Source organism: Rhyacophila brunnea, unplaced genomic scaffold, assembly GCF_057557595.1.
Source record: "Rhyacophila brunnea isolate RB1 unplaced genomic scaffold, BYU_Rbru_1.0 scaffold_14, whole genome shotgun sequence".
In the NCBI taxonomy this organism is placed as follows: domain Eukaryota; kingdom Metazoa; phylum Arthropoda; class Insecta; order Trichoptera; family Rhyacophilidae; genus Rhyacophila; species Rhyacophila brunnea.
Genome location: NW_028232796.1, coordinates 34,503,554 through 34,529,544, shown reverse-complemented (window position 1 = coordinate 34,529,544; position 25,991 = coordinate 34,503,554). Strand labels below are relative to the sequence as shown.

General features: G+C 31.4%; 1 protein-coding gene across 1 annotated transcript in view; it reads right to left on the bottom strand.

Moving 5' to 3' along the window:
• The window catches only part of LOC147075895 (spondin-2-like), a 50,763-nt gene that overhangs the window by 12,363 nt on the left and 12,409 nt on the right, over positions 1-25,991 (bottom strand). The window lies entirely within an intron of this gene.

The window sequence follows — 25,991 nt, the reverse complement described above, 5'->3', positions numbered from 1 at the left end:
AAGCTTTTTATTTGAGTTTCCCGGTAGGAGTTGAATAAAATTGATATGTAGCAGGTCCAATATAAATGTCCCAACCTTAACAATACCAATATACCGAAACTTTGATTTGTGATCCTAAAATAACAGATGTGGTCTCGCTCTGGGCAAATATTTCATCACAAAAATCAAACTAAAGTTTATGAAAAAGTTTTGCAGCCGCACACAAAGGCTACATACAGTAGACAAATAAAATTGTACTTGGAAGAAATGGGTTGAAGTTGAAATGTTCCCGTTTTATTTTAACTCTCAAAAGCAATACCGAGAACACATTTAATATTCTAACTTTGCATGTAATTTATTAACAAAATCAAAACTCTAATATATTTAAGTTATGTACTATTCCATTTGAGTATTTTTTTCGGACCCGCGTTTCACCTTTCGGCATCTTCAGTCACTATGTGCACTCACCAATGGAAAATATGGGTTCCACGTAAACGTTAACCACAGAGTGACTCAAAACGTATATGATTGACCTTTGTTGCGCTAAATATGATACGGTTTGAGCGAACGTCACGTCTATCATCCATCCATCATTCATCTCATAAACACAAGTAAAACCGTGAGAGTGATATTCTGAACCGAAGGTGCGTGTGTGTGAACACCAAACCAACTTCAGCGCACGCCAGCCCTCTCAACACATAAAGGTCAGTGTCTGGCATCCTGGTTAAACCACCCCCCCGCTAGATCTGTAATCCACTAACCAGCATCTTCAAATTACAGTCCACTGCTAAAAGCGCCACTAATATGCAATGATATTATTTAATTTTACAACTTTTCTCACTTTACACTCTTTTGTTGTTATTATTGTGTATATATATATTAATTTTCATGTAATTTTCTATGCAATCCATAATTTAAATGATATACAAATTAAAATAATTTTAATTTTAAAGAAAATCTGTCATTATTTAGTTTATGTACAATATGTATGTAATAATTATCAAAACATTTAACATAATAATATTAAGGCTATACATCAGTTGAGGCATGGTCTAAAAAGATCGTGGCTAGGCGATACGCGGTTTGTGCAAACGAAATATTATTTGTCATATAAATCCAACATGCGTCCATTTAATGTTCTGTTTATTGTTCTATTAGCAACAATAATAATATTATATTCATTGACATGTGTTTTTTCCAAGTAAATGGGTACCGTTTTTAGTCATCTTTACACGATTTTAGAATTAATACACCCGTCGCCATCACGAAACAAATTGACGTGTTCACACCTCGACGTTTGCTCCCCTATTGCCAGCGAGTCCAAAATTTCGTCGCACCTATAGTTGAAAATTATTTACCGTTTCACTGAAGTATCGTCTTAAGGCATTCATGTTTATTTAAGAGTCGAGTATATTATTATTTTTTTAATATCATAGGCCCACTTTGTTATGATATCGTACTCAAATTAGACGAGAATGTTTCGACTTGGAGGGGTAAAATAAAAAATAAATAAAAAAATATGAAAAGGGATGGTAGAAAAACAAAAGAACTTGAAGATTCAAGTGTTCCTTCCGAAAGTGTCCCAATTAGTATTAAACTTTGTCCCCCTAAGTAAGACGATAAAATCTGAATTTCAAATATTGTTTTCGAAGGAAAAATATCGGATTACTTAAAGAATGACATGAATATTAAAAATTTTCTCCTCGAGTCAAGCGATACTGTCGATTATCTTTTGTAATCGTTATTCTTTGCGACGGTATATAACGACTGTTTTTTATAATCAATACCTATAATAACCAATAGATACTTAATACATTTTGAAATAATGGTATTTTATACATCTTATTTCTCCATTTCAGCTGAAAGCGGGGCACATTGCTAGCCGAAAGGACGGCTGCTGGACAAATGCCGTCATCCAGTGGTACCCAAGGGGCACGAAACGGCCACAGGGTCGCCCTAAAAGCCGCTGGATTGACGAACGGGTAAAGTTCGGCGGAAATACGTGGCAGCGAATGACACAGGACCGAGAGAATTGGAAGAAGCTTGGGGAGGCCTTCATCCAGCAGTGGATTGACCCCGGCTGATGATGATGATACATCTTATTTAGTATATACAAGTTTCCTAAGTTTTCCGATATATGTTTATTTATATTTATTTAACCATTCCAAATTCAAAACGCTTCATTCTGATATCCATTCATTTGATAGGTACAGACCATTATAGAATTAGAAATACTCAAATATTATATTTGAACCTAGTTTACTCAAAAATTACCAGAATGGACTTGGTTTACATGGCTTGTGAACCATTCATTTAATATAATAGTACATGCGACGAAGAGAGACAATATACTCAATTGTGAGAAGGAGATATGAAAGTAAGGGCTAAGATCAAGATAGTATTATGACTTGTAGGGTGTAAGAATGATATTCTTACATTACATTGTATAGAAATACTTATATGATTATAATTAAGTTTTAATTATGTTGTAGATAAAACAAATTTAATTAACAAGTTATGATAATGTAACTTTATTAGAGTTATTTATGTTGCAAAAATATGCCTTTCTCTTTTATCTACTGTAATATTATCAATCTCGTACTGTAATCCAAGGTAACATCATCGGAACGGACGGAATATAAATATGCATCGTAAAGGGAAGGTTGATAATGTATCGAGTCTTTACTACTGACATAAAAACCATTTATGTATTATACAAATTTGTGTCAGTAAACAGCCCCAGATCATGTCATCGTTATTGCAACGACGCGAGAATCAGCAAAACACACAAGTCTCGCACAATCATCTTATATATGGTCAGCACATTCTGCAAGTGGTGACATACTTCAAAACAACAAACCCTTGTTAGCAAAATGCCACGAAGTTGCAACGGTGCATCGGTCAGCATATTGCCAATAATGACCTACATCAACAACGACTTGCTTAATTTATCGGATATTAATTTATGTAAATAGCATATCACAATTGATGGAGTATGAGTACCATTATCAAAATCAAGACTAGTACCAGTAGTAGTAGTAGTATACTCTATCATAACTTCCCGGTATGATCATATCTCATTATTTTATCTGTACACTTTCACCCCCAAAAATTTATATTATATATAGTCAAATAATCAGGTATCTAGATCAGTGCTTCTCAAACTTTTTATACCACGGCCCCCGAAATCAGAAAAAATTCAAAGGCTCCCTTCTCCAAAAATTTTAGTCTTTAGTGACCAACAGTACTTTATTTACATTTAATTATTATTATATGTACATTTTTATCACGATTTTCTAGATTGTGGTGTATCTATTCCTATTGGTGTTACCAAAAGTTCCCCACAGAAAAGCAAACAGTCATGAATTTGGAAATCATACTGATATCTTATAAAACCAATTAACTGTGCGTAGTTTGTAATATCTGTAGATTCATCTAGTTGTATTGCAAAAAAATTGCTTTGTTTAATGCGAGATATTAATCAAGTTTTTATGATTTTTTTCTTTAAATACTGAAATATTTCACGGCTCCCTGGCAGGAGGTCCAAGCCCCATAGGGGCCGCGCCCCCCAGTTGGAAAAGTACTGAACGATAGTTAAATCAGCGTTACGGATGCAGATGGGTTACAATAATGTGCAATTATAAGGATATTATGTTCTCACAAACTTAAGCCAAAATACAAAGTATTAACAAGCGACTTTATAAAAAATGTAGTTTATTTTTTTTTAAATAAATTTTGATATGAAAATGAATTCGTTAATATTGATTGAGTTATTCGAAAGACAATTTTCTAAATTAATAATGAAAGGAATCTGTCAAAATATACAAAAAAAAATACTCAAGTATCAGGAAATGTAAGGGGGAGAATCGAAGACGCGAAATTATTTAGCGGAAAAAAAAGTATTTTCGATCTACTCTGCGGAATATTAGATTTAAAGACGACGAAAACGTGCCAAAATTTTAAAAATATCTAACACAATTATTGAATCGAGCAATAAAAGAATATTTTTAATTTCGGCATGCGCGGGGATTGCCGAGAGATATTTTGCATACAAATGTCACTCTCACTTATTAAGATTTATACAAAAATAATTTAAATTTAGTAATAACAGCGACAATTATTTTTTATACAATAAATAATTCACATGATTAGCGTTTGTAACATTATTTAATTACTACACCCACATAATTATTAACAAATACCTTAGATTTTTAATTAACTATTTTTTTTTATTCGACCAATAATTCACAACATTTAAGAACGTAACATTCTAATTATTGAATATACATAATTCTTAATTCTAACACTTCTGAGAAAATATATTATAACCAATAGAAAAAAATCGTTTTTTGGAAAAAGTAAGACACCCCGCAGGAATTGAACTTGTAGTATCTCCCAGGTTTCGCGCCCACGCACATATACCGCTATGCTAAAGGTACCATACTTAATTACGACAAATTTTAGGTAATGGCTCTTATCTTACTCTCTGAAGCGTTCTTTAAATTGAGCTACTATTGGGTATCGGCTTTTGTATTTTAAATCAAAGTAGGTATTACTTTAATCACTAACCAATGTCATGGATCCCTCCAAGATATTTTAGTGTTGTAGCTTCCTTGAACTTGCCAATAATTTTTAATTGATTACTTTTTTTATTCAACGAATAATTCACATTCGTTGAATAAAAAAAAGTAATTAATTAAAAAATACATAAGTACATAATTATATATTCTTCTTCTACTAGTAATGTTCTTCGAGACATCCTACTTAAGTTATTTATTATACATAAGTACATAATTATATATTCTTCTATTAGTAATGTTCTTTGAAAGATTCTACTTAAGTTATTTATTATACATAAGTACATAATTATATATTCTTCTTCTATTAGTAATGTTCTTTGAAACATCCTACTTAAGTTAGTTATTATACATAAATACATAATTATATTTCTTCAACTATAGATCTACCATCATAAATTAGCATTTCAGCGAGGGCGCTAGTATGACATTGAGAATATTACCATAACTAACAAAAAAATTGTAATTTATAATTTTTTATTGGTAGTAGATTTCTGTACAAATATTATGCAATCCATAATTCGAGAAACATGTTGTAAAATTAAATGGCATTTGTAACAAATTTATCCTCGATAGACAATTTTAGTTTCAAATTCGACCGGCTGCCAACTTACGATGGTAGATCTTTAGTAATGTTCTTTGAGACATCCTACTTAAGTTATTTATTATACATAAGTACATAATTATATATTCTTCTTCTACTAGTAATGTTCTTTGAGACATCCTACTTAAGTTATTTATTAGTATACATACGTTTATGCATCATTATTTTCATCAATAATAGTCTTACTAAAATATGAGCTAGATGGTCGTTGTTTAATATTCAATAATAATATGTTATTAAAACGTGATGTAATACTGTTTTCTCGCTTAAAACATTTTAAAATATAATAAAAATGTTACTTGAAAATAATAATGACCTCTTAAAAAAATAAAACGTTTAAATATTATTTCTACACCATTTAGTAAGGAATGCAGACCTTTTCTTTTTGAAAATGTGATAATGTAGGTAAGTAGCAATGATTTTAGCGAGAAAAGCCTGAATAATTTTCTCTGCACTGAGTATGTAGATAGGTACACTAGACCTTTTATGCAAAAACCCTCTTTGCTCACTTTTACTCCTAAGAAATAATGTTATAAATGTATACAGCGACTACCATATTATGCTAAGTTCAAAACGTGTTAACAATAATCCATTTTTATAAAAAGATTTTTTTAATTGTGTTATGCGTCAATTACATTGAGCTACTTTACGAGCTGTTTGTTGGCAAATTTACAATCTGCCTGTAAAGTTGCCCAGTGTCATCATTGAACAAGCTAACAAGCAGATTGTAAACAATCTACCGAGAAAAGTTGAAATCCGGTCAACTTTACACTCTACATGCCAGCGTGTGTACTGCGTCTGAGCAGTAAAGCGGAGTAGCAACCTCCCGGTAAAAAAAACGAACTACGTTCTGTCAAAATAGTCGCTGGCTTGTGGCTTCTCAGCGAATGGAAAGTTTTGTGTGTCATCATCACAATGTAGAGTAGCTGAATCGCCCGCTTTTAAATTCGCCAACAAACAGCTCGTAAAGTAGCTCAATGTAATTGACGCGTTAAATAAGAAATAGACAATAATCAAAATTATTGTAATCATTGTTTCCCACCAATGACATTATTAATGTCACTGGTTCCCACAGATAGTTCCTGGTATAGTGTGACCTTGCTTTATAATAAAATTATATTAAAAGAATAATTACATTACATGGAATTTATTTATTTATTATTGTTATTATTATGCTACCACGTCTCGGCTGAGGTTTATTTAGCTGTACGTCATTAATTTAAACACTGTTGCTACATTTATAAAAGATTAATGAGTATAAAAACAAAAACTAGCTATTGTTTATAATGAGGAGGTAGGTACATAATATTAATATTACATGTTAGCTTCAACTTAGTAGTTTTATAATTTATTTATACTCGTTTGGTTACATTCTCTCAAAAACATTTGAATACACAATAACGCTTTGATGTTTGGCTGAGCTATGTACATCTCAAGGTTATGTGGTAAATTAAAAAAAACTGCACATTATATAATATATTATTTATATTTAGATAGGTGCATATATTAACGATATTACTGTACGTGTAAGTGTACCCAAATTAGTATAAAGAAGAATAGAGAAAAGATAAGATGAATAACAGAAGAAAGAAAAATATACATAATATATTATTTATACGTTGCAATCGAGATCGATGATACTATTTGTTGGAAATGTCGCGTTTAAATGTATAGAGAAAGTCATTAAATTGATCAATAGTAGAGACATATTGGAAGGATCATCAGTATTATAATGACACCGAAACTAGGTGAATTTGAATTAAGATGTAAACGTTTATATTATTTAGAAAACTCGATATAAAATATACAACAATGAATTACCAGATACATAACTTTGTTACCTATTTAAAAAAAATCAAACTAAATATTTTATTATTGATAAAAAAATAACCATAAAATACTATGTAATAAGAAGAGTAAACCATTCAACGAACACAAACTTTATAAGATGTTTTCTTGTAAGTATATCTTTGAATTATATACTATTTATTTAAACGTATTTGGTGTTTTAGATACATATTAATTAATTAAAATACATTAAAGTGTATTTTGATTATGAATGAACTGACATTCATTACATACTTTGAGCATCATATTATTTACTTGAGACGAAATATTATCACACAAATAATATCAACCATCTTCATATACTGTCGAAATAATACTCCTCGTCTGAGAATATAGTCCATACCTTTTCTCACGATAATCCGACGGTTTATAGACCCAATTGCTACTTACGGTGTTCACAAATTAAATGGACTTAGAACAAAAACATTCTACACTATCTCATACTATACACATGAGGACAAGTATTAGGGTTACATACCCGGCTATGGGTAAATGAACTAATCCGGTGATTTTTTTACCATTCGAGATAAGGCGAGCAAAATTATAATCCTCTTGGGCTGCTTTAAATTAGCTCTATCTCCACCCCGATTGTCATACAAGGGTTATTTTTTGCCACCATCGGTAACTGTTTGGACCGATTCGGGAATTCACATGTTCGTCTTAACAAAGGCGATTGATGTTAAATATGGGTTTTATTTGTCTTGTAGTTTAATTATCGTGTTGGATAAATGTTTCGATGCTGTATTTATTCTCAAATGTTAGAAATATATAGGGTTTTTTACAAACACTTTAACTTGTTTAACTTGTTTGTCGTATTTTTAACATGTATATGTTTTACCGCTCGCCGTGACATTGGCATTAAAATAAAATTCTGTGCACAAAATTTAAATGTTACGCAGAATGTTACCAGCCGAGCAGCTGACGGTTCTGGTCTGATCATCGAAGTTAAGCGACATTGCGGGGGGATAGTACTTGGATAGGTGACCGCTTTTGTAATATACAAAATAACATTTTGACATTTTATTAATAATATGTTAATGATATAATTCATCAAGACCTGCTTAGACTAAACAATAATTGACAATAAAAAATATTCTTCTATCTATAAAATATCTAAAATTCTGTAAGGTTTATTTATGGAATAATTTTAGATATTTTTTTCACACGAAAAAAAACGCGCTCGGGTGGATTCAAACCACCGGCCTTTCGGTTAGCAGCCAAACGCCCCGACTTTACACCAATGGTTCCCGCGGGAATAGTGACAATTTTACGGTATAAATATTAACTGCAAACGTTCGAATTTTTTCGAGAGCTGCCCGGCTTTAGGAGAAACAATCGCTCTCAGACATATACATGTTCCAATGTACTTCCGTGTAGCGGAGGTACTCAGTATCAGGCTACTGATGCATTTATATAGTTTAACCTTAGTAATTTATAAATATACATACATAAATATAAACGTCGTATGTTTGAATAGGCATTTAAATTACCTGATTGACTAATTAGTGGATGTTAACCGACAGAAAACCACCTGTGTCTTTGATTTTGTTAATACCTGCATCACATCACATTACTTACAGGTACTCAAGTAATTTATTATAGTACGGTGGGATGAACATAATATAGTTTGTTCTCATTCTCCTATAAATCTAAAAATAATAATAGTATTAACAATACAACTTTAATTTTATTGTTGTCTTTGACTTAATGGGAGGTGATAAGGTTTTTGTTTACTTTATTGTATTATTTTATAATATAAGTAAGAATTAAGAGTATCAGTGTCAGTTGTTAGTATGTATTTACCACTGGTGAGTGCGCATATTGCCTGAATATGTCGAAAGGCATAACCCGGGTCGCAAAAGACGACTCAAATAGAATGTTTTCTTTATTAAAAAATAATATATTCATTAATAAATTTTTAACCGTTGAAACCCCTTTTCAGATTCAATTTCGACCGTGTTTAGGAAAAAGGGCGTAACCCACACAGATCCAATTTTATAGGAGAAGCAAAAAACGTTTTTAGAATGATTTTGGTTCAATATTAGGTGCGTGATGATTGATGATTTGGTGTAATATCTTTTCGATCTACTAATAATTAAAGAAGTTATTACAGAAAAATCATTAAACTTGAAGATAAATGCTTTTTTCCTTAAATTAAAACTTAATTAAAGCTCAATTAAAACATGAATTTAGTTGTTTACATTGTTAATATCTAATAAAAGCACTTTTAGGAAAATCGAGGGTTACGCCCTTTTTCCTAAACACAGTCGATTTGATATACGTTATATTTCATGTATATTTAAATAGAATATGTAATGTTTTCTACAATATCTTCAATGAAAAACTTTAATGTCGAATATATATTATTTATTGTCTAAACGTAGTAAACAAAAATCTAAAATATTCATTTAAAAAAATGTACGTTTTAATTGTAAACTTAACATTTTTACGATTGCCAAAAATTATAATAATACAACCCAGCCAATCATAACGTGAAATGGGAAAAAAAACATTGTACTATTTACCCACATTATTTGAACGCCAGGAAAAAATATTTTCATAAAATTTTTCGAGTAGATAAAGTTTTACTGACCAAACAACCCTTTTCGAGTTACCTATGTACATTGATTAATTTTGGAAAATTTTCGGTTTTATTAAAAGGCTGATCAAATAACAGCTACGGTTATATCATTTTAATTAAAATATTTTTATTTGTTTTTATGATTGATACTCAAAAATAGTTCCTATTTTAGGCTCAACATTCATTTAAAAAAATATCTTTGTGGTAGTCGGTAAAGAAACGATTGAAGATTTCTGACAGTACTTAAAAAAAACAGAACGCCCCCAAATAAGATTTTCTATTTGTATTTGATTATTGCTATAGTCCAGTGATGGCAAATACATGGAACGTGTGTCCAACTTGGCACGCTAAAATTTTTCGACGGCACGCCAAAAAAAATAATTAATTGTATTTTATAATATAGAAAACGTTTTCTGCCAAAAAATAAAATACCGGAATGCCAAATTGAAAACATAATGTTAAATGAAAATGATAACTAATACTTTATAATGTATTAAAAAAACTATGAATCTATGATTGTTGACCATTTTTTTTTCCACGTACTCATGTGGAAGTATTTTTCTATATTGAATCATTTACATTCAAAGACTAGAAATAGGATGACAAAGGTAGATTCAGCAGTATGTATCAATTTTCAATCAACGACATATTATCAGTCTGATATATAAAGTTTTATTAAATGTTTTTATATTATATTATTTTCTTTCATTTTATGTGGATCATTTTTTTATATATTCAATAAAAAATATTGTTACCAATGTACCTAATTGTTTTTTTATAATCAATAAAAAGGATAAATATGATTTGCGCTACGAATTAAAATAAATCGGCTTAATTTGGTACGCCGATAAAATCCTATTTGGCCCTGCTTTAGTCGATGATATATCAACTCATTTATATAGATATTTAAAAGGTCAGCTAGCAGGAATTGCTAACAGATACAGAGCTTGAAACGGACGGGAGTGCACCAGAGCGCCGTTCCTGTTAATAAAATCTCCAAAATTATTGCTGTCTCGTGAAAAAAATAATTTGACCGTCTGATCTAGATAGGCCACATTATAACAAAAATACTGTGTAAAATACACATAAAATTAGATAACTATGTTAGTATTTTTGTAAAATTATCATTATTATTATAAAAGTCCCTTTCGAGCGCTGAGTAGATATGAATATCATTAGCTAACTAAATTGGTAAAGGCACTATGAACGCTCAAATGCAAACTTTTTTCAATGATAATTTCTAATTTATGTTTTGGAATCTTTTCCTAGTTAAACATATACTTACGTAACTAGTGCTAAAGACCATTCAGGTCCATGGGTGACTGCGAAACCGTCTTTCAGGAATCTCTATCTCGATCTGTCTCTCTCCAGTCGATCACACACAATATCTCTGTGCGCCTATTGACGTTATCCATCCATCTCCGGGAGGCGAGTGCCTATAGGGGTTCCTTCATAAACTTTATAAAGAGCTCTTGATCTATCTAATAATGTGTCCGGCCCATCTGAGTCGTCGCATCTTCAATACATATACTATATTAGGTCATCTATAATTTTTTAATCGCTCTCAGTACTGTTAGGAGAATATTGTTTTCGGATACTTGGATAGCCTTTAATTAAAATATTTTTTTTGGGTTTGCCACGTTCGATTTGTTTTCGTGGTCAATTCAACATTTAAAGGCACCAGTGGTGAAGGGTGGAGGTAGACTGTGGAGATCCGAGATAAATAGTACATACTAAACTTTGTTGAACGTACTTATTTGTTTTCATTGAACTAAGAGTACAAATAATTTGCAGATGGTGTTGGTTTGTTTTTAAAATTCAATTAAACCCTGCCGAGACCCGCCCGCAGAAGATATGTCCGGACATTGAAGTTAATGGCACAAACCAACCACACCCGCCCCGCACCACACCCAGTCTTAATTGGGCGTATCATGGGATCCTACGTTTGGTGTGAAGCATATTTTTTATGACTGGGAATGACTCAGGAGCAGTTACCTAAGACTAAGTTCGTCATGCACTCAAATGTCCTTTGACTGAATTTACATGACTTTAAGTTAAGGCACCCATGGGAGAGATGAGCACATAGATGCAATATTAAAATTGGTAGTAAGTAACAAATTAAAGTTAATATAAAACTTCCGAACATTCTAAGTGAAGGGATCTTCACGTTGACAGTATGAAGACCAGGTTGGACGGTCCGATGGGCCCAATAGCTGGTTGAACCGAGTTGAGCAACTCTTCCCTTTCCGTACACATTTTAAGATATTCCTATATATGATTTGCATCCTATATTTCTCCGCCACATGGACATGTTCATGACCCCCCATCCTGAAGCAGGCTCAAAAGCTAGGTTTAGGCTAGGTTTAAACCCAGTGAGATGCTCTACATAAGCGTTTTTTTTCATGGTTTTCAGGTCAAATTATTAAGGGTATTCGGTTTATTTTTAGCGATTATTTTGTATTGTTAAATTAATTCACTTGACTTATTATGAAGTTGTCAATAATCAACATACAATAATCAAAAATTGTATCACAGAACTAGATATTTAAAATGCGCCACATGCGACTTTTTCCGGTTAGAGAAAATTTGTGATGAATGTTTATCTCATTTATCAGGACGATCCATCACGTCGGGCCTCCCAGATCCCGGGCCCCCAGGCTTGAACCCTGTCAGCCCCCTTGTGGGGCCATGTACATGTTGAACGGGAAACAAAACCAATCTCAAAGAGTCTGCTAGTGAAGCCACCATGTTCAGTCAAGAATTGACTGGTGTAATGATCTGGAGTCAAAGCGGTGTGTGGACAACGCCAAGAGGGACGCAGATAGGGTGAGTGAGACTGATTAGAGAGAATCTGTGATAGAGAATTCTATATGATGAGTATACGAGTCGACTATGGATCTGAATTGTGTATTTTTTTTATATATTCTTCGAAAAACCTTTATTATAATAAAATAGACATACCCACACATAATTTATTTATTTTGTTTCATCAAAGTTAACGTGATTTATAGGATAGTAAATATTACTATTTTGAATAATGGTACTTTCTTATTTGATAAAAAATAACATAAAAAACATACTTGGCACTGTAACATTTTATAAATAGGCACTTATAAAGTGGAATTTATTTAAATTTCCTCACAAACGTCTTTATATTTACGACTGTCTCAAAAGTTTTATCTCACACACTTAAAATTTTTTACATTCATCGAATGTACCTAACTTTTAAATTATTACTATAAAATAAATATCCAAGTATTGAAACAGTTACGCACAGAGTTAAAAATAAACTGTAAAGTTTATGACAAAAAAAATAAACAAATAGGCTGTACTTTTTTTTTTTTTTTTTTTTTTTAAATAATATGACAAATGTGTGTATTTCACGGTTATTACTTTGAGCCTTGTGGCTGTAGAAAATGGTTTGTCTGCTGAAAAAAAAATTTGCTGCGTCATATGGAGGACGGAATAATTCCGATCCCTCCTTAGATTCGTCATTTTAAATTCCTGACTCCTCTGTTACGGCAGAGTTTCAGTACACTGATAATAAATGAGACTTCGTGTCATAAAAAATAAATGACGGCAGAGCGAGTTAAGATTCTTTTTATTTTCATTTTTTTTTCTTTCAGCACTGAGGTGCATGATTGCTACATCAGTCCCGTGCAGCATTGCTTCGGGACAAGGAAGTGTGGCGCTAAAATCTTTTCATTCTGACACGTTTATAGGATCATGGAAGGTGGCCGTACACAAACGTTGGCTGCATATACATGGCGGGTGGAGATGCGGCAACTCAAGTCATGTCCAAACATCAAATGATAAAAAATTAGCTATAATTTATATACGCAAATAATTACATAGAGGATAAATATTAAGTAAATTTAAATATTAGTAATGATTTTGCAATAGCCTATGATTTTTTATCGATAATATTAGTTGGAAACACTAATTTTTCAAGGCTGACATTTAAATTTTGTTCCATTATCAAAATCTATTTTATATTATAAATAAAAAAAAATATTTCTGCATGTTTTTAATGAGGGATAATGAAGGTTTAGATAATGTTATATTAAACCATCAAATATAATACATATATCATGGCAAATAATAATGATATGAATTATTAAAATTTCTTAAAACGAGTCAATTGAAAACTTTCTCTTTCTTTTTACTCTATTTATAAAATATTGATTGTTTTTCAGAGTGAGCGGCACCTTTTAATATTACTAAGTATAGTCTCATATAATGTCGATATTATCAGAAAATTCACAATTATTCTGCACGCTATTTTTGTATAACGTCAAGCAATGTTTTTTGTTATAGGTATTATAAATATACATTTAGAGATGGTTACGGTGAATCATTTGGCAATTGTTTTTCTGCAATACATTGTACCGTGCTACTCGCATTGGTAGTTGCGTCACATACCACCCACCCCCTTACCCCGCACCCTACATGACCAATGTATTATAAAATTACACTTTTATCTGTTATCTTTACAACCAACCTCATTTATTGAAATATTATATTGAATAGATTTAAAATTGTCAGCATTTTAAATAACTTAAAACTTCGTAATGTGGTTATGACACCCTACACGTACCGCAAAGAACGACGTAGTTATACGTCAAAAATATATTTTTTCATTTGAATTGGTAGGGAGAAATAAATAATTATTTTTTTCCTCTTTAATATGACGTATAATATGCATATGACATAATATCGTCGCCCAAAAACATAGGAGCACTTGTAACATTTTGACGATTTTGAGTTATGAATTAAGTTTTGTTCGTATTTTTTCTCTCTACAAGGCATAATGGCATTTGTAGAGCTAAATCCATGAAGTCATAATTTACGAATGAAAATAAAGGTCACTTGTGTATTTGTAAACTAATCTTCAATCGACGTATAACAAAAACGTAACATGCACACGATTTTGTCTGTATAATATGTGAAGTGACTACAAAAATAATATAAGAAAAAGGTACTATATGTAATTATTTTTAAATGTGATAAGGTCTTTGTTTATAAATATGTTTGCGACAAATACTGGGTATGCGGTGTATGACTTAAGGAGCAACGAGGAGATAATGGAATGCACCAAGCAGCCTCTCATTACGTTGAGAGTGAAGAGGCTACGTTGGACCTGGCTCGGCCATGTGCTGCGGATGCCAGAAGAGACCTGAAACCTGGTTTGCCTGTTCTTCAAATCAACCGGATTCCGGCGTCCTGGAAGGCCGGTAAATACTATCTATAGAGTATATACGGCGAAGCTATGAGATGCTGGAACAAAGCAATAAGACTGGCGAGGGACAGGAATTCTTGGAAGCGCCGAGTGGTGTCCATATGCTCCGACTAAGGGGCGGACATGAAAGAACACAAGCTCCCTTTTGCTTTAAAAAAAATACAAATGCAGTAAGTAATACATAGTTGGTTCACAACGTTCTGAAATGTGACAGTTTCCCAATTCGCCGAAAAGGAAATGCACACAACGAAAATACGATCGACATAAATAAATCCTACACAACATTTCGTAGACGTTATATCCGCTGTATTTCTTGTATCCGTTAGAACGATCCATTTTTAAACGGAATACAATTCTGCAGGTGGTGCAAATAATATACGTAGCGCAGTATATTATTAACATATTGAAACCGGAGAAAATTTTATCGCACTATAGAGTTATTATACTGTAAATGTAAATATATTTTAACTGCCCTTATATAAAATTTACTTGGATTCTATATTAGGAATATACCTACTTACCTATGTAATATCAAATACGAATACGTATCTGTTTTTAAATAAATCATATAGGTACGGTTTTTCTTAATTTTCTCGGGTATATTGAACTACTACGGTTACAATATACTTTAATGGAGTAGTATAAATCTTAAATCCATTAGAATTTATAATTCAAATTCCATCAAGTACCTTCCGTCGATAGTATTAATATAATAATATACGTTGTGATTTAAAAAAAGTAATGATATATATTTTAAACCTTCATCAATATAATTCTAGATTAGAGGTTCCCAACCATATTTTTATCATAACTACATTTATAGCCAAAAAACTAATATATAATATAAAGTATATATATATATACATTTGGAAAATAAATAGGACTTTTCTTTTTTTATTTTTTACTAGTCAATAACTCTGTATTTATGGAGTTTTAAATATTATTTAAAAACAATATCAAAAAAATTGAAACACAATTTGATATAGGTACATAATTTTTAAACATCTTAACACTAGAAAAATAATTTTGTAGAAAAAATACGACACCCGACGGGACTTGAACATGGATGTGATGGATTCGCGCCAGTATGCTTTTCCAATTAAGTTAAGGGCATATTAATTAATTGGAATAACAAGCAATGAGTACTTATGGCAGTAGTGTAGCAATATAAGAGAAACAATGACAAACACCAAGGCAATCAAATAATATAATAAAAAAACATCAAATAAATATAGGTATATCGGGAATCCAACCCGGAGCCCCTGTATCACAGGCCAGCGCCTTAAGTAGGTTTTGGTAGGTTTAATGATAGTAATTGCATATTAATAAAAGAAACGATTGACGTTCAACATCACCAGAATAATTATTGCATAGTAAATATAATACAATTCATATGTATTATTAACATTTATGTATGTCAGTTAGGATATTTTTTATCTAAAATAGGATAATATTTTATTTTAACTATCAGAATATTATTGTTACCATGTCGCAGTTACTGTGTTGCCTACATTTCACTTCTACAAGAACTTTCGACACCCGATTATATTAAAAAATAACGTAACTTAGTAACTTTTATTGTGGTATATCATTTTTTGCTAATATGTAAGTAGTAAAAAGAAAGGAGAATGTCTATGTTTTTTTTATCGATCCCATTCATTTTCGTAAAAAAACGTAGCCTTGACCATTTCTGATATACCTACATATTACTTTGTATTTAGGCAAATAATAAATGTGTCGCTCTAAGTGTTACAAAAACAAGAGCTTTGAAGGCTGTATTACGAGGACCGACGCTACACCTCTAACGAAGCTTATTTCACTGCAATTAATTGCTGCAGATGACGTCAGAATGCTTCTCGCGTCTAATTCCAGAGACACTGAGATTTTCATTGTGTTTATTATCACAAAAGACGATTTATTGGCAAATCTCTGAGATGATAATAATTACTCCTACCTTATTGTTAAGTTTTTGATGAATAGAAGAAGATAAAGCCTGTTTCCGGATAAACATGAATATTTACGGTTTCCTGGATTTTATTAGAATATGAAAGAAACACTGGTTTTGAATTGATGGCCTTGAGACGTTGTATAATTAATATATGACGAATTTAATAATAATTCTATGATTGCTTAAGGGAGAATAAAGTACTACTGGAGATATCCAACAGTAGAATACGAAGCATACAGTTTCATACAATTTATTGATATTTTACATTTAGTGCTAACACCGCGACTGGCGCGTTTGGAGCAGTTGGCCATTACATATAATTAACGTGTTATTTAAATGTGGTTATTAAAAGGTCAGCAGTGATTGTGTTGTTTTAATTAATAAAAAAATACATAAAACACTATCTACACTATTATCTATATATAAAGATATTTTTTGTGCGCTCCCGAATTGTCTACCAATGGATTTAGACAAAATAGAGAACTATTCCATGATTTCAAAGAAACATGAGACCGTATTAATTATTATATTACTATTGACGTCTAACAAAATGGTGTTTTCGTCGCTTAAGACCTTCTAAAATCTAATCCTTTATTGGGGGATAGAACCGATTTTTTAAATTCAAATATCGTATGTACACATTGGTATACATCATTTTTTCCGGTGAGAAAACTATAATCTTGGTACATTTAACAATGCACATATTGTTTAGAACGTTTTTGCTGGATTTATTCTATTGAGTTACGATAGGTAGAATATACGGTTCATAACTTTTCACTTTTTACTACACTGATACGTCTTTTTGCCTAATTACCTCGCAAACTAGATCAAATGATATTCACTTGTATTAATATAATAGTAATAAGTAATAAATAATAGAATAGAAATGTACACAAAGAATCTTGTATCCTTTCCAAGTGTTATTTTGACAAGTTTTAAACTATTTTTGGTGTCGTAAAACGTTAGATTTAATGCAATGCTACATCTGGCAAGAAAAAATGTTTGCATCACTGATCGTGACGCCACTGGATACCAAACCACACACTTTGAAAACCTCGAAATTAATCAAAGCCTTAAAATACTACGATGCACGTACTTTGGAATTATTTTAATGAAGCAACAAATAAACAATATTATCATTTTATTGTTCGCTCAAATGTATTAATCGTAACAATGTTTCAATGAGAGGAACAGAATATATTTTAGTAAATGACTGATAATAATAAAATAAACATATTATTTCAATAAATTTCTACATTATAAGGTAAACAAATATCTGTGAATATCGTGTACGTGTTCATTATCGTGAATTGTTTTTGAAATGTATATTAATTAATTAATATGTAATATTATGTTTCCTTGTTCAATATTTTGTTGTTGTTATTTTTCATATTATAAACAAGTTATAATTGGCATCGCTTATATTGTAACAAGTTGATATAATTAGACGGCAAAACATCTCGAATACAATATTTACTTTATTATATCGTGTAAGACTGTGATTTCTAACCTTTTTGGTTTAAGGAACGCACACACATTAAGGTTCAGATATGAAACTTACAAAGCAGGCGTGTAAACTGAAAGGGAGTGACACATCGAGACAAAGTGCCTCTCAGCTGTCCTTTTTGATAGGCTAGTTATACCTACCAGGACACTCATATTATGGCGGGGATAGCTGCCAAAAGTTGGTAAGTAAATAATTGTATTCAGAGTTAATAAAGAATTATGTTTTTTTTTAATAAACCATTTCTTTTATTCAACGAATATTAATTGGAGAGAGTCGGGCTTTGGTTAGTAATTAAGGCAGTTAATATTACTTGATTTAAAATACAAAAACCGATAGTCAAATTATCGTAATTTAGTAGAAGGCCAGTATTTGAATTGGTTAAAGTATATTTGCGCGATACCAGTGGATATACGGGTTCAAATCCCGTTGGACGTCGTACTTTTTCAAATGTGTTTTTTTTCTAGTATGTATATTATCTGAGGTGTTTTCAGGTGATGTATGTTTAAAGGATTATGTGTCCATATAATATTTAATATGTAAGCTGGAAAACTCAAGGTTATTCAATAAAATGACATGCACACGAAACACAAAGAAATTATCATTATGCCTTATTTTAAAGGGCATATCAAATTTCAAATCGCAATTACTCCACATGATTTCGAGATTTCGAGAAAATGTATTCCTCAATTTTTAAAAATACTTGATTGTTTAAAAACATGTTTATACTTATATGTTATGCATACCTATAGTACTTATATGTTAATCTTTTTTTTGACAAGGTTAATAGAAGTACGTATCTGATGATTTTAATGGTTACAGTTTACTTCTTTATTTTTTCGACCATGTCCGATCCTAATAGGATCATACGAGAGGTTTGTATTAACAGATTTTGTTTTTTACGAGAAATGGATGTCAGCCACTTGATCAACGTATTAGGTCAATACCCTGAATCACACACAAATTGAAAAACAATATGTGTACTTGCCATACCTAGGATTCGAATCTGAGACCCACGGCGTGATAGTCCAACGCTTAAGCCGTGCGGCCACCGTGGTGTTTAGTGACTTCATTAAAGGTTTGCGATTAAATCGAGTAGACATTGATCATAATCTATAGGTATGTACCCATAGGTATGTGTGTTACATGTTTAAAATAATGTATTTTCAATATTATGAATGTAACATTCCTAAATCTTAGGTTTGACAATGAAAAATAATATTTAATTATTTTTTACATATACTAGTTATTTTGCGTTTATTATTTAAATAAAATATACATTCTTGATCTTTCAACGTAGAATACTTCGGGAAATTGGCGGGATTTCACGCAGAAAAAAAAATAATAACGTGCTGGACAGTCGAAAATAATAAATTTCACACGCACGCGAGTGAGTCGCTCTTCATTTGTTATTCAAACGAAGCCTGACGAGCAAAATGGCGGCGGAATTTTAAAAAGAGGTCTTCGCGGCCTTTGTGTGTTTTTTTGCCCCGCATGGGCGCGTGATTCGAATCCGGAAGTTGGATTACGGAAACGGGAATATTTAATTGAATGTACTGGCCGGGTGGGGTGTCTGACTGTCTTTCCCGCGCTTTCTTACGATGCTGCCAACTTATGAAATAATTATTTTATTACTTTTATTTACTTGTTGCGTTCAATGAGAGATATTATAATAGAGTTTTGACATGTCTCTGAGAATATCCGGGAATGAGGGAAGAGTTACTTTAGTCGGTCCAACCAGCTGTTGGGCTCATCGGGCCGTCCGACCCAGTCGCCACAAAGGCCAATTATTTTGCATTTGAAAAAATGCGGCTTCTTACTGCGGGCGTGAAGATCTCTTTTATAGTTATTATTTTATTTTAGGTATGGTCCCAATATTGAAGCTCGATTTGATATAAATAAAAAGGATTTCAAGTTGTTTTTAAGTTTTTTAAAATAAATACATACAAAAAATATTAAAACTATGAATTAGTCAAAAATCTCTATGTCAAAACACAGAAAACTTAATAAACTAAATTTTAATAATAAATATGAACATAAAATATAATGTAATATAAATAATATGTAACAAATTCACAATTTTTTTACAATTACAAGTTTATCTTTGACTTAATTTTTTTTCTTTTTAATGTTTTCAGATACATATTTATTAATTAATACAGTTGAAATTGTGAATTATCAAAAACATATCTCAAAGTGCAAGCTTCGTATTTTTCCGCTAGGTGCCTTTGCTGGTATAAGGATCTCCCTTAAGTTACTAGTTAATTTTGACCCACCGCAGCCTGATTTGTTGAGTGGCCTTCTTTGAAACTGTAGGTTGTGGGTTCGTTCTATATTTCATTCATAAGATCCTTACTTCCAAAACTCATATTTAATGCATACTTATGGCGTATGAATTTTAAGCCATAAAATAATTCACAATTTTTTTCATATTAAACATACATCGTGAATAATTATTATTCATTAAATAATAGTAATAGTTTAATAATTTAATTATTAGTAAGTGCAAGTACGTTATAACTAAAACATGGAGTGATCCGGGCCTCGGTTAGTAATTAGGGCACTTAATTGATACCTTGATTTAACCCTGGGAGAACAAATAAATCGTGCACACTATGACTCCTGACTTCTAGCAATTAATGTCTTAATCTAAGTCATTAAAGCAAAAAATGAATGCATTTTATAAGCATTTCAATACGTAAAAAAATAATATTTAAGTACGTCGTAGTTATATAAGACGCCTGTGGCTTAATTAGTATAGCACATTGGAGCGAATCCAGTGGATACGGGTTCACGTCCCGTCGGGCGTCGTATTTTTTCTTATGTATTTGAGGTGTTTTCAAGTTACGTATGGATAATAATATGTATCGTTTGTTTGAATCGTGCTTATTTAAGATACACAATTACTTTAAGATTGCAAAAAATAGACGATGGTATCAAAATAATAAATGCACAAGACTATGATAAATTCTATCTGTCTCTAATATAAAAACTTTTTTAAAGGACACAGTTTATCGTGGTAGATTTTTTGGGTTTCTACCGTGTCACTTTCTTCCTTCTTTCCTCGACGTTCCGGGCTCGTTGCATAGGTTATTATCAAGAGATGATAATTGATGAAATGTAGTGTAAGTATATGAATGTAAACGTTGCTCTAAGATTGTCAAAAGGAATCCGATTAAAGAGTATCCAATTCAAGTATTAAACGTCGAGGAAAAAAGGAAGAACGTCACACGGTGGAAACCCAAAAATCAACTACGATAAAAAAACACCGTGAAAGCCTCAAACATTATACACATATTTTAAATAATATTTTTTTGCAAATTCAAAAGCAGCAATTAGTTCGAGAGTAATAGTTGTCTATTCAACAATTCCCTTTGTAAGAAATTATGCTATAACGAATACGTCATAGCAGTAATTATTCCAACTGCAAAATGTGTTCCTTGTTCACGTATAAGAGACATTAATAGTTATTGTTTGTGTCGTAATTACTTACTTACGCTAATTAATGTCTCTTGTTAATTGGGCCTCGATTATAATAATATCACAACTAAGCTACCGTTGAGGCAAGATGTCTGCCTCTAAATCTGTCTGTCACGGGTTCGAAGCTCGAGTCTGACAAATTATTTGCTTGGTAAATAATCATTCATAAAAAATTTTAATGAAAAAAAGTCAAAAGATATAAAACATGTATTGAAATAGCAAACACTAAGGCTGGATTTACCATAAATAGAACCTTCAAAAATATACATGAAACTTATTGGTTAGTGCAGTGCTGCCGAACCTTTTATCCGTGGCAGCGTACCGGGAAATGCGAATTCATTTCGTGGCATACCAATAATTACACAATAATTCAACAGGGAAACAAGTCAAAAAATCTTGTTCTAAAAATATAATGAGGTTTGAATTTTTTGCACAAATTCACATTTCGAAAATGTGATTATTTCTTATTTAGTCTAAACAAATTAATTAGTAATGCATATAAAATAATTACAAGATAAAAATAACTTTTTATATACCACATTTTTAAATTTTCTGTTGAATCATATAAACTTGACAATTCTATGTATTAATAATTTAGGACAAATAAGGCAATTGTCAACAAATCATTTTGTTGCTATGTTGCAACAAACAAACAAATAATATAAAATACTGAAATATCATTTTGATTTCCATAGTAATGCACGTATATATTAATAATTTAGTTGCTAAGACCACCCCTTAGCAACCAATAATAGTCTTTTACTTTTTACGAATTTTTCTGAAATAACTTTCCATACAAAACAGAATTAACTGAAAATGATTTCAATTCCGTTTAAAAATGGCTAATAGTATTTAAAGAATGCATTGACATTGTGTTCTGATATATTCTAAAAGTTTCAAATGTCATTCCCGTATATTGAATTGATAAATAATCCCAGAAATGTTTATTAAATTTTGTGACTCTTGAAAAAGTTTTTGAGTTAGTTTATCGCTAAAATGAAGATTTTTAGAATTTTAAATCTTTAATCTTGAGAACTTTAAAATTTTGAGTGGTTCCCCTATACCTGGGGTTAAAGATTGCAATACAGATATTTTAAAACAGGTATCCTAGTATTTTTCGATACCAAAATACCGGTACATATCGGAAGTGGAAACAAAATGTATTTATTAACAGAAAAATTTTAACAGACCGTATTTTTTTTCGGGTTACGCGATGTTTGGTTTACTTCCGTTGCTCTTTGACTTCCTTAGTGAGAAAGAGCATAATCCACACAAATAAAATTTTACAGGAGGCACAAAAAAGTTTTTGTTATGGTTTTCTATGAAAGTTAAAATACAAAATAGACGTAACCTTTAAGTGCACGATAATTAATAATTTGTTTTTTATACTCTTAATCTGATATTAATTATTGAATTAATTAAAGAAAAACAAACAAATATGACGAAAAAGTTGTTTTTTCCACTTCACTTACTTCTTTTTTTTTTAAATTGCCAGCTGAAATTGGATAATAAATCAGCGATTGCAGCTTACATCCTTTGAACACAACGTGTATTTAGTCATGTATAACATTATTATAAAATAATACCTATTCTGTATTTTCCATATATTTTACGAATATCAGTATTCAATAGGAAATACCGGTATGTATTGGTATTTTTATTCGGTATTGCAATCCCGCCTAGGGTAATTTATTTTTTTAAGTTTATTCAATGAAAAATTCTTCCTTCAATCTTGACAGTATAATAAATAAGGAAAAATGTCATTGTCATTAATAATTTTCTTCAATAATGCAATGAGTACATAAGCGATAGTTTTTTTTTTAATACGATTGTAAATATTGTCTGCGGTGATCATGTGGAGTTGTATCACGCAAACACCGGTGCAATTATTGATAGACAAATAATACAGGTAGCGCACGAATATTAAATATTTTCTGCGACTCTCCCCTTCCGTAATGGAAATCGTATAAATCGTTTAAATTGCAGAATCCATTGTTACGAAAATGACAGAATCCAAATTACTTTATGACTTACGAGGACTTTATACCTACTCGCACACTAATCGTGTAAATATACACTTGCCGTTAGCGGATGAGAAATGATAGGAGCATTTACCGTTGTGTGCATTTCATATGCGTTAAGTATTTGGTCGCGTCCTGGATGGATCTCAATTTTGCGATCTAAATTTTATTATGGTTCCATGAATAAACAGGACATGAAGAAAAAGAACGGTGATTAAACAGAACATGAAAAATAAAACCGTGACAAAACAGAACGGCGATAAATAAAACTATGACTTTTCAGGAAAAATATCACATTTTTATTATTGTTATTAACATATTGGTATATTATCTCGTCTTAATCAATCTAATATGTTTGTAGCGGTCAAACACTTCGGATCTTGTCAGCATTATTCTGATAGTGTAAGAAATAGTAAGTCATTTAAACTATCGCACAATCGTCGCATCTACAGTCAGCATACTCGTGACATTAATCAATAGGATCGAAACGTTCAAGTGCAATAATGCAGAGGCCAGCAGATTTCTCAATTGAAAACTTCATCAACAATGACTCGCAATGACTCAGTATCATAAGTATTATAATATAACGCTCTTGATACGTACTCTTGTACCGACTGTTTCCGCTGCAAATACAACTCACTCTTCCATCGGTTGGAGCAACTGCCAAATCTTAACTTCTCATCTCTACTCCTGACGAGTCTCCATCTACACCTCCTGCTCATTCCCAATCACAGCGACCTCGTCCCACTACAAGGTGACTTTGCTAAATGTTCAAAACGCTTGGGTGACTAGGTACAACGAAATAATGAGTTTAATAATTCTGTGGAGTTGTGTATTATCAAAATCAAGCAGATAAATTGATGCTTTTTTTACGCCGGATGGCCAACATACAGTGATTATATTATATGTCTTTTATAACCTTAAGGGAGGACATGATCAGCGTAGGTCAAAATGGAGCTTTCATTGCATTTTTCAAAGCATGATCCTGGACATTCATTAAACGTTGTAGATAAACTTTTTATATATTTTTGAAGCCTTATTATCCTTTATATTTATTTAAAACATTTGATGACTGCATAAAGTATTTTTATTACATAAAATAGTATTCTTTTAAACCTCTCGCTATAATGTTTTAGAATATAGTCATATTTCAGTACATACATGTGCAGTGGTGTTAAGATTTTTTACATTTATTAATTTTTAAACGCATTTATAAAACCATTAGTATAATTTAAGTTGACATTATTGTAGTGAAATATTTACGATAAAAATTATATTGATAATCTCTGTGATCCCAAATTTGACAAGAATTAGGCATTTTATTATTCAAAAAATAGGCAAGATTAACACATTTGAAGATAATTCTAAAGATACTACTTATAAGGTATGTCTTTGAACATTCAAGTGTGATAAACATCCTACGAATAATTATTGCTTTATAATAATTATTGACCTAAGGTAGTGTTTTTTTGAAATACGCCATTCCTTTTGGCATTACCCAGTGGTTTAGCTACAACATACGGCCGTAGCCATAAATTGACAATTTATAATTGAAGTAGGAAGTAAAATGATGTTAACGCGCGTGTTTGAACGTGTACCGTTTAAAAAAAAATAAAATAAAAATTCGGTTAGGTAAATGTTTAAAATACGTAAATTGTAAAAAAGGATAATAAGGTTTCAAAAATATATAAAAAGATTAACTTCAACGTTTAAGGAATGTCCAGGATCATGCTTTGAATATACAATAAAAGCTCCATTTTGACCAACGCTGAGCACGTCCGCCCATAAGTTTTATAAGTATTTAATTAATAAATATATACGACAAAAATGAATGTTTTATTTTCCCTTCTCTGTTCTGTTTTGTCACTGTTCTGTTTCTTCGTGTTCCGTTTATTCATGTTCTGTTTTATCCGGTTACCCTGCCTATATTATATATGAATATTTATAAAAACATTATTAAATGATAAGACAGTCTCAGTATGGTTTGTTTGTCTTTTAAGTCAACCGGATTCCAGCCGCTAAAAACCATCCATGTCTTTTGATCATTGTGTTGGCAGGCATTTTTATAAGGATTTTTTTTTCGACCATGTCCGATCCTAATAGAATTATATGGGTCTCCACAGAGTAGAGGTTTGTATTTACAGATTTTCGTATAGTCGTATAGTAATAGTCGATAGTCTTTCGAACAATCTATGGAGCGATTGAGGCCT